Here is a 9,913-nt window from a genome sequence, read left to right as displayed (position 1 = left end):
CTTTTGTTCACGTTTGCTAGTGGCTCCCAACCTCTGTGGCTTTACTTTTGTTGAGTTTCAGGACCAGGCACATTCACTTGAATGAAACGCAACACTAAATTTCCGAGCGTCATGTCGTATAGAACATATTTTACAACTTGTAATGCATATAATATTACAATAGGCTTTGCGTGCACATGTCGTTAAGATGTCGCCAAGGTTTTTAAAGTTCAATATTTGCATGGAGTGGTAATTCTTATATCTAGCGCCAACTAAAATGATTACCGACATAAACATAATTTTCTTGGACATATATTTTGGTTGCGCGTTACTGTCATTTTTACACGAAATATCCCTGCGCACACAAGTGTCACTGATGCAAGGAGAATAAAGATTGATGTTTGTTATAGCATCACAGAGGATAACGTAACAAATGGCCGGAATCATTGAAATCTACTCGCGAACAGTAGGAAGCCTGCTCATTACGTTCCTCAGTAATTGACGTAATCCGTCAATTCTGTTTAGTTTTTAAGAAATCGTGATTCTCCCAGTGCTCCGTAGCTTGGCAAACACATTATTTTAAGACGTTTATGCACTATTTAAAGTGTCCTCAAAGGGGTAGTAAACAAGTTACGGAGTTTTCTGTTTTTACCTCCTGAGTAAGCATGCCAATTCGTCAAGAAGACCGCTGATATCGCGTTTTAAAAGCACTACCGCGAGACCGCAATTAAATCGTATATGAATATCATGCTTTTTCCCATGCCTTAGTGCAGTTGTAGGCTCGCATTTACCGCGTTTCTTCCCTGCGCCTCTATTACATGAGCGGCACGCCAAACCCTTGCTCAGTCTTTCATTTTGTCCAGATGGCGTAATCGCTGCCGTTGTATTGCATTGCTGAAAAGAGTGTAGCCACAATGGGGGGCTGCGCCTAACTGAGAAAGGTAGGCTGAGTGAGAAATGGATCCAAGCCGAGGTGGGTTTTGGGATACCCTACAACTTTCCTTTGACTTCACTCGTTCGCGAAACTCGTGCAGCAGGATGCTAAAAGTTTACAAGTGCGCAGTTATCTCTTTATCCTACTAATTAAGCAACAGAAAATGTATATTGAAGATTTATAAATGTCTCCTGACGTCTGCCTGTATGAGAGGAAAGATTCGCTGGTGGTCTGCGCTCAACAGGAACAACGCATGCTGCGCAAAGTGTTTGGGTGCACTGACATTTCCTCCTTAACTGCCACATGATGGGTTGATTTTCTTTGGAGTTATTTGATCGCCCATTTTCATTTTCGGCATCGTTACCATGTCTTACTCAATTATATGTGAAGAAGAGAATAATCTCTGTCAGCAAGTGTTTTAGTAAAGCTTTTACAATGCATGCTATTTTGATTTCGCCGTTTGTGCCACTCCGATATCTTTTCTTGCACAGAAAAATGGCATATTTGTACTCTGAAACGATGCAATCATTAGGTAATGTCAGTGGTGTAAAGAATATGCAACATGCCTTTGTGTGTGTGTGTTTGTGTGTGTGTGTGTGTGTCTGTGTGTGTGTGCCGTTTTCTATTTTTATAGACAAATAAACAAGACAAGTTCATTGAACTTAGCCGTTGTTTTCTTGTACTTGTGCGCGTTGTTAGCTTAGCGTGCAGTGTGCTGCGCGACCCAGATACAGGACGTGGGCTTGCAAGGCAGTAAGTGTGGTGGACTTTGCATTGGTTTCAGACACGCCTCTATATTTGAATTTCAAAAAATCATTATCTACATACCAGGTCTACATCCGTCGTTCTAGTTATACGAGAAAAGATGGAGCGTTGTGTCCTGAATAGTCACTTATCAATCAGCTTGTCCCCTAAAGGGAGCTTGAAAAGCCAATAAAAATCATAGCATATCCACGCAATGACTGATGATGAGTGATGGTCCAGCAGTCCGTCCGTGCGACCTTCCGTGCACAAGTCCAGTCATGCGTCGACCCGTGCGCCCATCAGTCTGTCCATCCGCCCAGTCGTCCGTACGTCCGTCTGTGCTTTTGTCTGTGCGCCCATGCGCCCGAGCGCTCAACCGTGCGTCGTCTGTCTGTCTGTTTCACTCTCTGTCTGTGTATCTGTCCTCCCATCCATCCAGATCCGTCTCTCTATCACTCTGTTCGTCCGTCCGTCTATCTGTCTGTTTGTGTGTCTGTCTTCTGTCCGTCTTTGGTATGCCCATCCGTCCATCCCTTCAACTAGTGAAAACTAGGAAGTATAGCAATCTCGCATCTTTTCATTATATATGCATCATATACAAGTACCGCCATACATCGGACGTTTCAAGGACTAAACAAGAGGGTGCTACCTACTGCTACTACATACATTGATGACACATGACCCACGACTTAAAGAGCTTTGCCCAAAAATGTACGAAATGCTTCATCACCAGCATATAAACTCACATCCTCTTATGCAGTCCAGTAACCTCCAAAACTAGCCCACCTAAACACCGTAACTGTCTTTCAGGCTTTCGATGAGTCTGACTAAAATACCGATATACAGATTGTGAGAAGAGCCTGCACCACTACTGTATCGCAGGTAAATACCGATATACAGTAAAAAGGGGAGTTATGCTACCTAGCTCACATTCAAATTTTTAGGGGCGAAGCTCCTTATAGCAGCACCTGTTCGTCCCTCGTAGCCGTTGTAGTAGTGTGTAACAAGTATAACATTTTGACCTCCAAGGAGGTGCCGGTGAGGGATTTCTTCTGTGTGTTATTGAACTATAAATGATAGTGTTCAATGTACATGACAATGACTGCTAAGGGGGAACGAGAGACAGGAGAGCTCAGCTTTTAGTTAACGCGCATGCTGCAAATTTTTTATTGTTCAACAACGCACAGAAGACAAGAAAGGGTTGCTACGTTATACTCGCTGGGCGTAACCTCCTAGGATTTGGAAAGGTTAAGCGAGCGTTGGGCTGCAGTGCCATAAATACAGTGAACTAGTATATTCCATGAACTCGAGGTGGTTAAAGGTGAGAAGTAGACACGAAGCGCAAGCCGTAAGAAAGTGTGCGTTTGCCTCCTCTCGTTCACTCTTTGGAATGTGTGCTAGTTGGTGGGGCTTTTATATGAGGAATAAATGAAGAAAAGATGTGAGATATAGGTACTTCGAGTTTTGAATAGGTGGACGAGCGAACACACTGACAGATGCATGGACTAATTCAAGGACGGACGCACAGATGAACGTGCGGACGCACGGGCGGCTACACAGACGCATGCACGGATGGAATGAATGGACTGACCGATGCTTCGCCCCACTATCCATCATTCACTCCGTGGATATGCTGCCATTTTTTTACAACCGGCTGCTTTATTGTAAAAAATAGCATGGTACCTTATTCTTTGTCTTCTTGACATCCGTACATGGCACTCCCATAAGACAGGATTGGCCAACTATAAAATGCATTTTTCACAATTCGTAGTTCTTAGGTCCGGTAATCATTATTGAAGTGTCACTTCGGAGTAAAAAAGGGTAATGCGCGCGAAATATCCATAGCGATTTTTCTGGTGCTTATTTTTGCTGTATCACGGCGCAAGGGCTGTTTTATGGTCAAAGAGCGCCAGATCGTGAGATAAGAGATGCGAATAATGGTCATGATAGCCGGCTAAATAGGGGCGTGAAAATTTATCACGCGAACGCGATTGAACACATGGCAGTATTAAAATAACGACAGTCACATGAAACATGTGTAGTGAGAATGAATGGCGAAAGATGTTAATAAAAGCATGGCGGAGACCTAGCCACTGCAGCAGTGACCTCAGTTCGGAGGTCGAGCTATGGAAGGCCCGGGTATAGAACACGAAAAGTACCTACGTTTTTAAAAAAATTCTAACAGAGATTTATGTGTAAAAAGCGGTTCCCTAGCGATGAACATTGCAGGGTGAAGTAGGACTTGTTGTCGGTACAGTAATAGTAAGTGTTGTTTTCTTAGCGAGTGTAATTCTTTTCACTGGATTAAAGTGTGTAGCAGAGTTAGCGCATCGCCACATCTCTCACACAATGGTAGATCGCCACAAGACAACAGGTATGAATTTGTAGTGAATGTATGTCCTGTTTTAAGTGTTGTAAGTGTTACTTTTGTGCGTCGTGATTTTGAAAATGGCAGCCAAGGACCAAGTAGCCGCTTGATAACATGCAGTTTATTTAATGTGTGTGTCTGTCTTACGTGCTGTGCCAGTAGGTACTGAGCTTTATTTTGGTGAGTTGTGCAATTCTGTCAATGGCCAGATGAAAATAGGAAGCAAATTAAATTCGATGAAGCACATCTTGAACAAGTCGAATTCTACGATCAATAAAGGGAAGCCATTGCGACATTCATACTCGCAGCCAGATAGTCCGAATCTGAATACGCCATACTGATAATTTGGCTCACAGATATCTACTCACTGGCACCTCGGGCTGTTCGGAATACTCATCCTACACTGCCCCCCTCTCAGGCCCTGTGCTCGGAGAGCCCTTGGACGCCATCGAGGTATGAGAGTTTCTTCATAATCCTAATGTAAGATTGGCTCCTGGGCCAGATGACATCTCTAACAGAGACCTCAGGAACCTAGAAGACGAATTTATCATGTTTCTTACCAATTAGATCTATCGCATATGGAGGGAAGAATCTGTCCCAGACTCTTGAAAAGTGGGGCTTGTTTCCCTCATTCCTTAACCGGGAGGACCTCAAGGTTCAGCCAATCTTAGGCCCATATCTCAAATGTCCTGTGTCAGCAAGCTGACGAAAAATGTCCGTCACGTACAGCCATATCTAAATACGTCGAGAAGAAGGGTCTTTTTTGTTAAAATTCGGTTCCGTTTGTAGTTGTCCACGCAGTACACATTGAAGCTATTCAAACATCAACTCATCGACGTGAACACAAGGGACGCAAGAGGCATCCTGGGTCAAAATCGAATTGAATTAAGTTTATTGCGTGACAAAGTTGCGAGGATACCAGGTGAAAAAGCTGCACTAAGCAGCTCGAGAGATTCTGGCCGCCTCACAGACTGAGCGGTTACAGTGGTTGAAAGCAAGCCTTATACTTAATGCATGAACAGAGCAGAAAACAGTAAACCAAATATTGTCGCGCGTGAACAAGAGGGACTTCAGGTAAAGAATACCGCGTAGTCACAGAGGCGCAGGTCAGGGACACCACAATCCAAAAAAAACAACAGCCTCGGCGAGAGCGCGCTAGCCCAACAACTTCTTCCTCCTTTTTCTCCTCGATGCGGGCTCGTGCTCGCCGCAGTTCATGGCCAGGTGGCATTATTCCCCCACTGAAAAAAAAAACATCGCCCCGATGCTCGCGCGAATGGTAGTGGATAAGCGGAAGTAAAGCAGACATGCACACTGTGGGCACACTCAAGAAAAAACAACAACAAAAGAACAAGGCTGAGGCACGGTCCCACTAACGTACGAAGTACGGTTTGAGCCGTACAACGTGAACAATCTCTGGGTAGTGCTTTCGACGCTGGGGTGACATGGTTCCATATGGAACCACCTCATAATTCACGTCACTGATGCGACGCACTACTTTGTAGGGTCCAAAGTAGCGACTCAGGAGCTTTTCGGACAACCCTTGGCGGCGAACCGGAGTCCATACCCAAACTAGATCTCCTGGGTGGTATTCGACCTGTCGATGGCGAAGATTGTAGCGGCGTGCATCTGCAGTTTGTTGTTGCGTGATATGCAGGCGTGCCAACTGTCGAGCTTCTTCGGCAAACTGAGCAAGCTGCTCAGCGTCAGGTGTGAGCGACCCGTCGTAATCGTGTGGCAACATAGCGTCCAACATGGTCTGGACCTCACGCCCATAGACGAGACGGAACGGTGTGAATCGTGTCGTTTCTTGGATGGCAGTGTTGTAGGCGAATGTTACGTATGGAAGGACCTGATCCCACGTCTTGTGTTGAACGTCTACATACATGGACAACATATCGGCGATGGTCTTGTTAAGTCGTTCCGTCAGGCCGTTAGTCTGCGGATGATACGCCGTCGTCTTGCGATGGCTCGTGAAGCTTAGCTTGAATACATCGTCAATGAGCTGAGCCGTGAAAGCTGTTCCGCGATCAGTGATGACGCAAGACGGGGCGCCATGGCGAAGAACGATCTGTTCGACGAAAAACTGGGCAACATCGGAAGCTGTAGCTCGTTGCAGGGCTCTTGTCTCGGCGTATCTCGTTAGATAATCTGTCGCTACAACTATCCATTTGTTACCGGCAGATGACAGAGGAAACGGCCCCAGTAAATCCATGCCTATTTGATCGAACGGCGACCTTGGTGGTGTGATTGGTTGCAGCAGGCCTGCAGGCTTCAGTGGCGGAGATTTGCGGCGTTGACATTCACGGCAGCTTTTCACATATCTCTTGACGTACATAGCAAGTCTCGGCCAGTAGTACGCCTGTTGAACTCTGGCGAGAGTTCGTGAAGAACCTAGATGCCCGGATGTGGGTTCGTCGTGGCAGGCCAGAAGAATGTCGTCTCGCATGTCAGATGGGACCACTAGCAAGTAGGCTTTCCCATTGCCGTTCGAGTTTGATTTATACAAGACACCGTTCCGCAGGCAGAACGAAGAGAGATTGCGAGAGATGTGCCGAGGTACGGGTGTGTTGCGTCCTTCTAGTTGGTCAATGATTGCGCGAATCTCGACGTCATCGTGTTGTCGTGCGATCAAGTCTGTTGCAGTGAGGACTCCGAGGAAGCCGCAGTCATCGTCATTGTCGGGATCACAAACTCCAGTAGGTGCACGTGACAAGGAATCAGCATCTTCGTGCTTGCGGCCTGATTTATAGACAATGGTAAGGTCAAACTCTTGCAAACGAAGGCTCCATCGTGCCAGACGCCCAGACGGGTCTCGTAAATTGGCTAACCAGCACAATGAGTGATGATCAGTAACTACTTTAAAGTGACGACCGTAGAGGTAAGGCCTGAATTTCATAGTGGCCCACACTACTGCTAGGCACTCTTTCTCCGAGGTGGAATAGTTCATCTCGGCGCGAGACAGGGCACGGCTGGCGTAAGCTATCACGCGCTCGGTGCCTTCTTGATGTTGGACAAGCACGGCGCCGAGACCTACATTGCTCGCGTCGGTATGAACTTCCGTGGCAGCATCCTCGTCGAAGTGAGCAAGAACTGGTGGTGCCTGCATACGCTCACGTAGATCGATAAAAGCCGCGTTCTGTTCTTCATTCCAAACGAATGGTACGTCGTCACGTGTGAGACGAGTCAGAGGCTCGGCAATTCTAGAAAAATTGGCGATGAAGCGACGATAGTAGGCGCACAGACCGAGGAAGCGGCGTACTGCTTTCTTGTCACGGGGAACGGGAAAGGAGGCTACGGCGGTTGTCTTGTCGGGGTCAGGTCGAACACCGTCTGCGCTCACAACATGCCCCAGAAATTTAAGTTCTTTATAGCCAAAGTGGCATTTTTCTGGCTTCAGCGTGAGGTTCGCAGAGTGGAGTGCTTCCAGAACAGCCTGCAGACGTTTCAAGTGTTCCTCGAAAGTGACCGAAAATACGACGACATCATCGAGATAAACTAAGCAGGTGTTCCACTTCAGACCGGTAAGAACAGTGTCCATCATTCTTTGGAATGTCGCTGGTGCAGAACACAGGCCGAAGGGAAGCACCTTGAATTCATACAGGCCGTCCGGTGTAACAAAAGCAGTTTTTTCTCGGTCTCTTTCATCAACCTCAATCTGCCAGTATCCGCTTTTCAAGTCTATGGATGAAAAATACCTTGCTCGCCGTAGTCTGTCTAGTGAATCATCGATGCGTGGCAGAGGATACACGTCTTTTTTTGTCACGTCGTTCAGCTTTCTGTAGTCCACGCAGAAACGCAACGTTCCGTCCTTTTTCTTTACAAGAACGACTGGCGATGACCATGGACTATTGGACGGCTGTATAACATCATCCTGAAGCATCTCTTCGACTTGAGCATTGATCGCGTCACGTTCTTTGGCAGAAACTCGGTAGGGTTGTTGCTTTATGGGCGAGACATCGGTGTGTATAATAATCCGGTGTTTCATAAGGGGCGTTTGACGCACCTTTGAGGACGAAGCGAAACACTCTTGAAATTCAAGCAACAGCTCCTGCAGCGCTGCGCGTTCTTTCTGCGTGAGGCTCGAATTGATGTCCACCTTTTCAAGAGCCTTAGAAACGCCGGTCGATGTCGATTGTAGCCCACTATTTATTGATGCGGCAGAAAAACATTCAGCAACGTCTTCGATGGGGTAGGCGAAAGCGATAGCGGTGCGTCGAAACAGGTGCCGCTGCTCATTACTAAAATTTGTCACAAGCAGCGTGGCACGTCTGTCGTGAAGCGTAATGAGGCTGCGGGCTGCGCAGACACCTATGCTAAACAAAAGTGTCAAGTTGCCTTCGGCGACTGCCTCACCGTCACGTATCTCGTCACACACGACTTCAACCAGGATGCTTGAACGTGGAGGCAACGTGATTATGTCGGCCGAAACGCGAAGCGAACTGAGATGGCTGTCATCAGGCTTTTCTGCTTTGTCTGTAGAGAACGTCACTGTGCGCTGTCGGAGGTCAATGATAGCACCGTATTCACGTAAAAAGTCGACGCCTAGGATGAGGTCTCGGGAGCATTCAGGAAGTATAAGGCAGCTGCAGAGAAATGTGCGTTTGCGAATGCCGACTCTAATCGTGCAGATACCGAGAGGGGTGACGACGTGCCCGCCGGCTGTACGGATTTGTGTCCCGTACCACGGCGTACCCACTTTCTTGAGATGCGTCGCCAGTTTTCTGCTCATGATGGAGTAGTCGGCCCCTGTGTCTAATAAAGCTGTAATATCGTGGCGGCCGTCGAGCACTACAGGTATATCTAGGGAAAGTCGGCTTTCTGATTCGGGAGCTGTCGTCGTTGAACCACTGCTGGTACGTACTCGCATGGATTGGGGCCCTTGTTCGTGTCGTTTATCAGCGGCCCCGCCCCCGAAGGTCGCTGTCGTTAGTTTTCCCGCCTAGGGCTGAGCGGCCGTGCTGGCGCCGCCCCTGGGTAGTTCGGGACACTTGACGAAGACCTTCTTGGAGATGGTGATCGTGACTGGCGCCGCGGGAGCAGTGGCATGCGCTGCTCGGACAGGTACTCCTCAATCGCTCTGGGTCTTTCGCCAAATCTTGCCACCTGGCCATGAACTGCGGCGAGCACGAGCCCGCATCGAGGAGAAAAAGGAGGAAGAAGTTGTTGGGCTAGCGCGCTCTCGCCGAGGCTGTTGTTTTTTTTGGATTGTGGTGTCCCTGACCTGCGCCTCTGTGACTACGCGGTATTCTTTACCTGAAGTCCCTCTTGTTCACGCGCGACAACTGGTGGAGTCGCTGGGTATTCCCAGTCAATGATCCAAACGCCTCCTGGGAGCCCTATACCCGCAGTCGCAACACCTGTCCACCGGGCCAGCCGGAGAATCCGAGGATTGTCCCCCGAGCGTGAACCTCTACCGGAGATGGCATCAACTGCACCACCCCAGAGCGGTACGGAAAATATTCCGATGGCTAATTACACGCTGCAGAAGCCACGAGTGCCGAAGGTGTTCCGCGGCTCCATGTTGGAGGATGTTGTGGACTGGTTGGCTCACTTTGAACGCGTTGCGGCTTTCAACGAGTGGACCGACGCCAACAAGCTGCGGAATGTATATTTCAGCCTTGAGGACGGAGCTCGTACTTGGTACGAGAACCGCGAACCCTTCTCGTCGTGGACGATGTTTTGCCGTCAGCTGCTAGCAAGTTACGCTGACCCCCATCGCCGTGAACGAGCGGAACGGGCCATCCAATCACGCATCCAAATGCCGAACGAGAGCGTGATGGCGTACGTGGAGGACATGACGAGCCTTTTCCGTCGCGCTGACCCAGGTATGGGAGAAGACAAGAAGTTGCGCCACCTAATGCGAGGAGTTAAGGAGCAACTCTTCG

Source organism: Rhipicephalus microplus, chromosome 3 (genome assembly GCF_043290135.1).
Source record: "Rhipicephalus microplus isolate Deutch F79 chromosome 3, USDA_Rmic, whole genome shotgun sequence".
In the NCBI taxonomy this organism is placed as follows: Eukaryota; Metazoa; Arthropoda; class Arachnida; order Ixodida; family Ixodidae; genus Rhipicephalus; species Rhipicephalus microplus.
The sequence above is the reverse complement of the archived record's forward strand: the minus strand, read 5'-3'. Positions refer to the sequence as shown.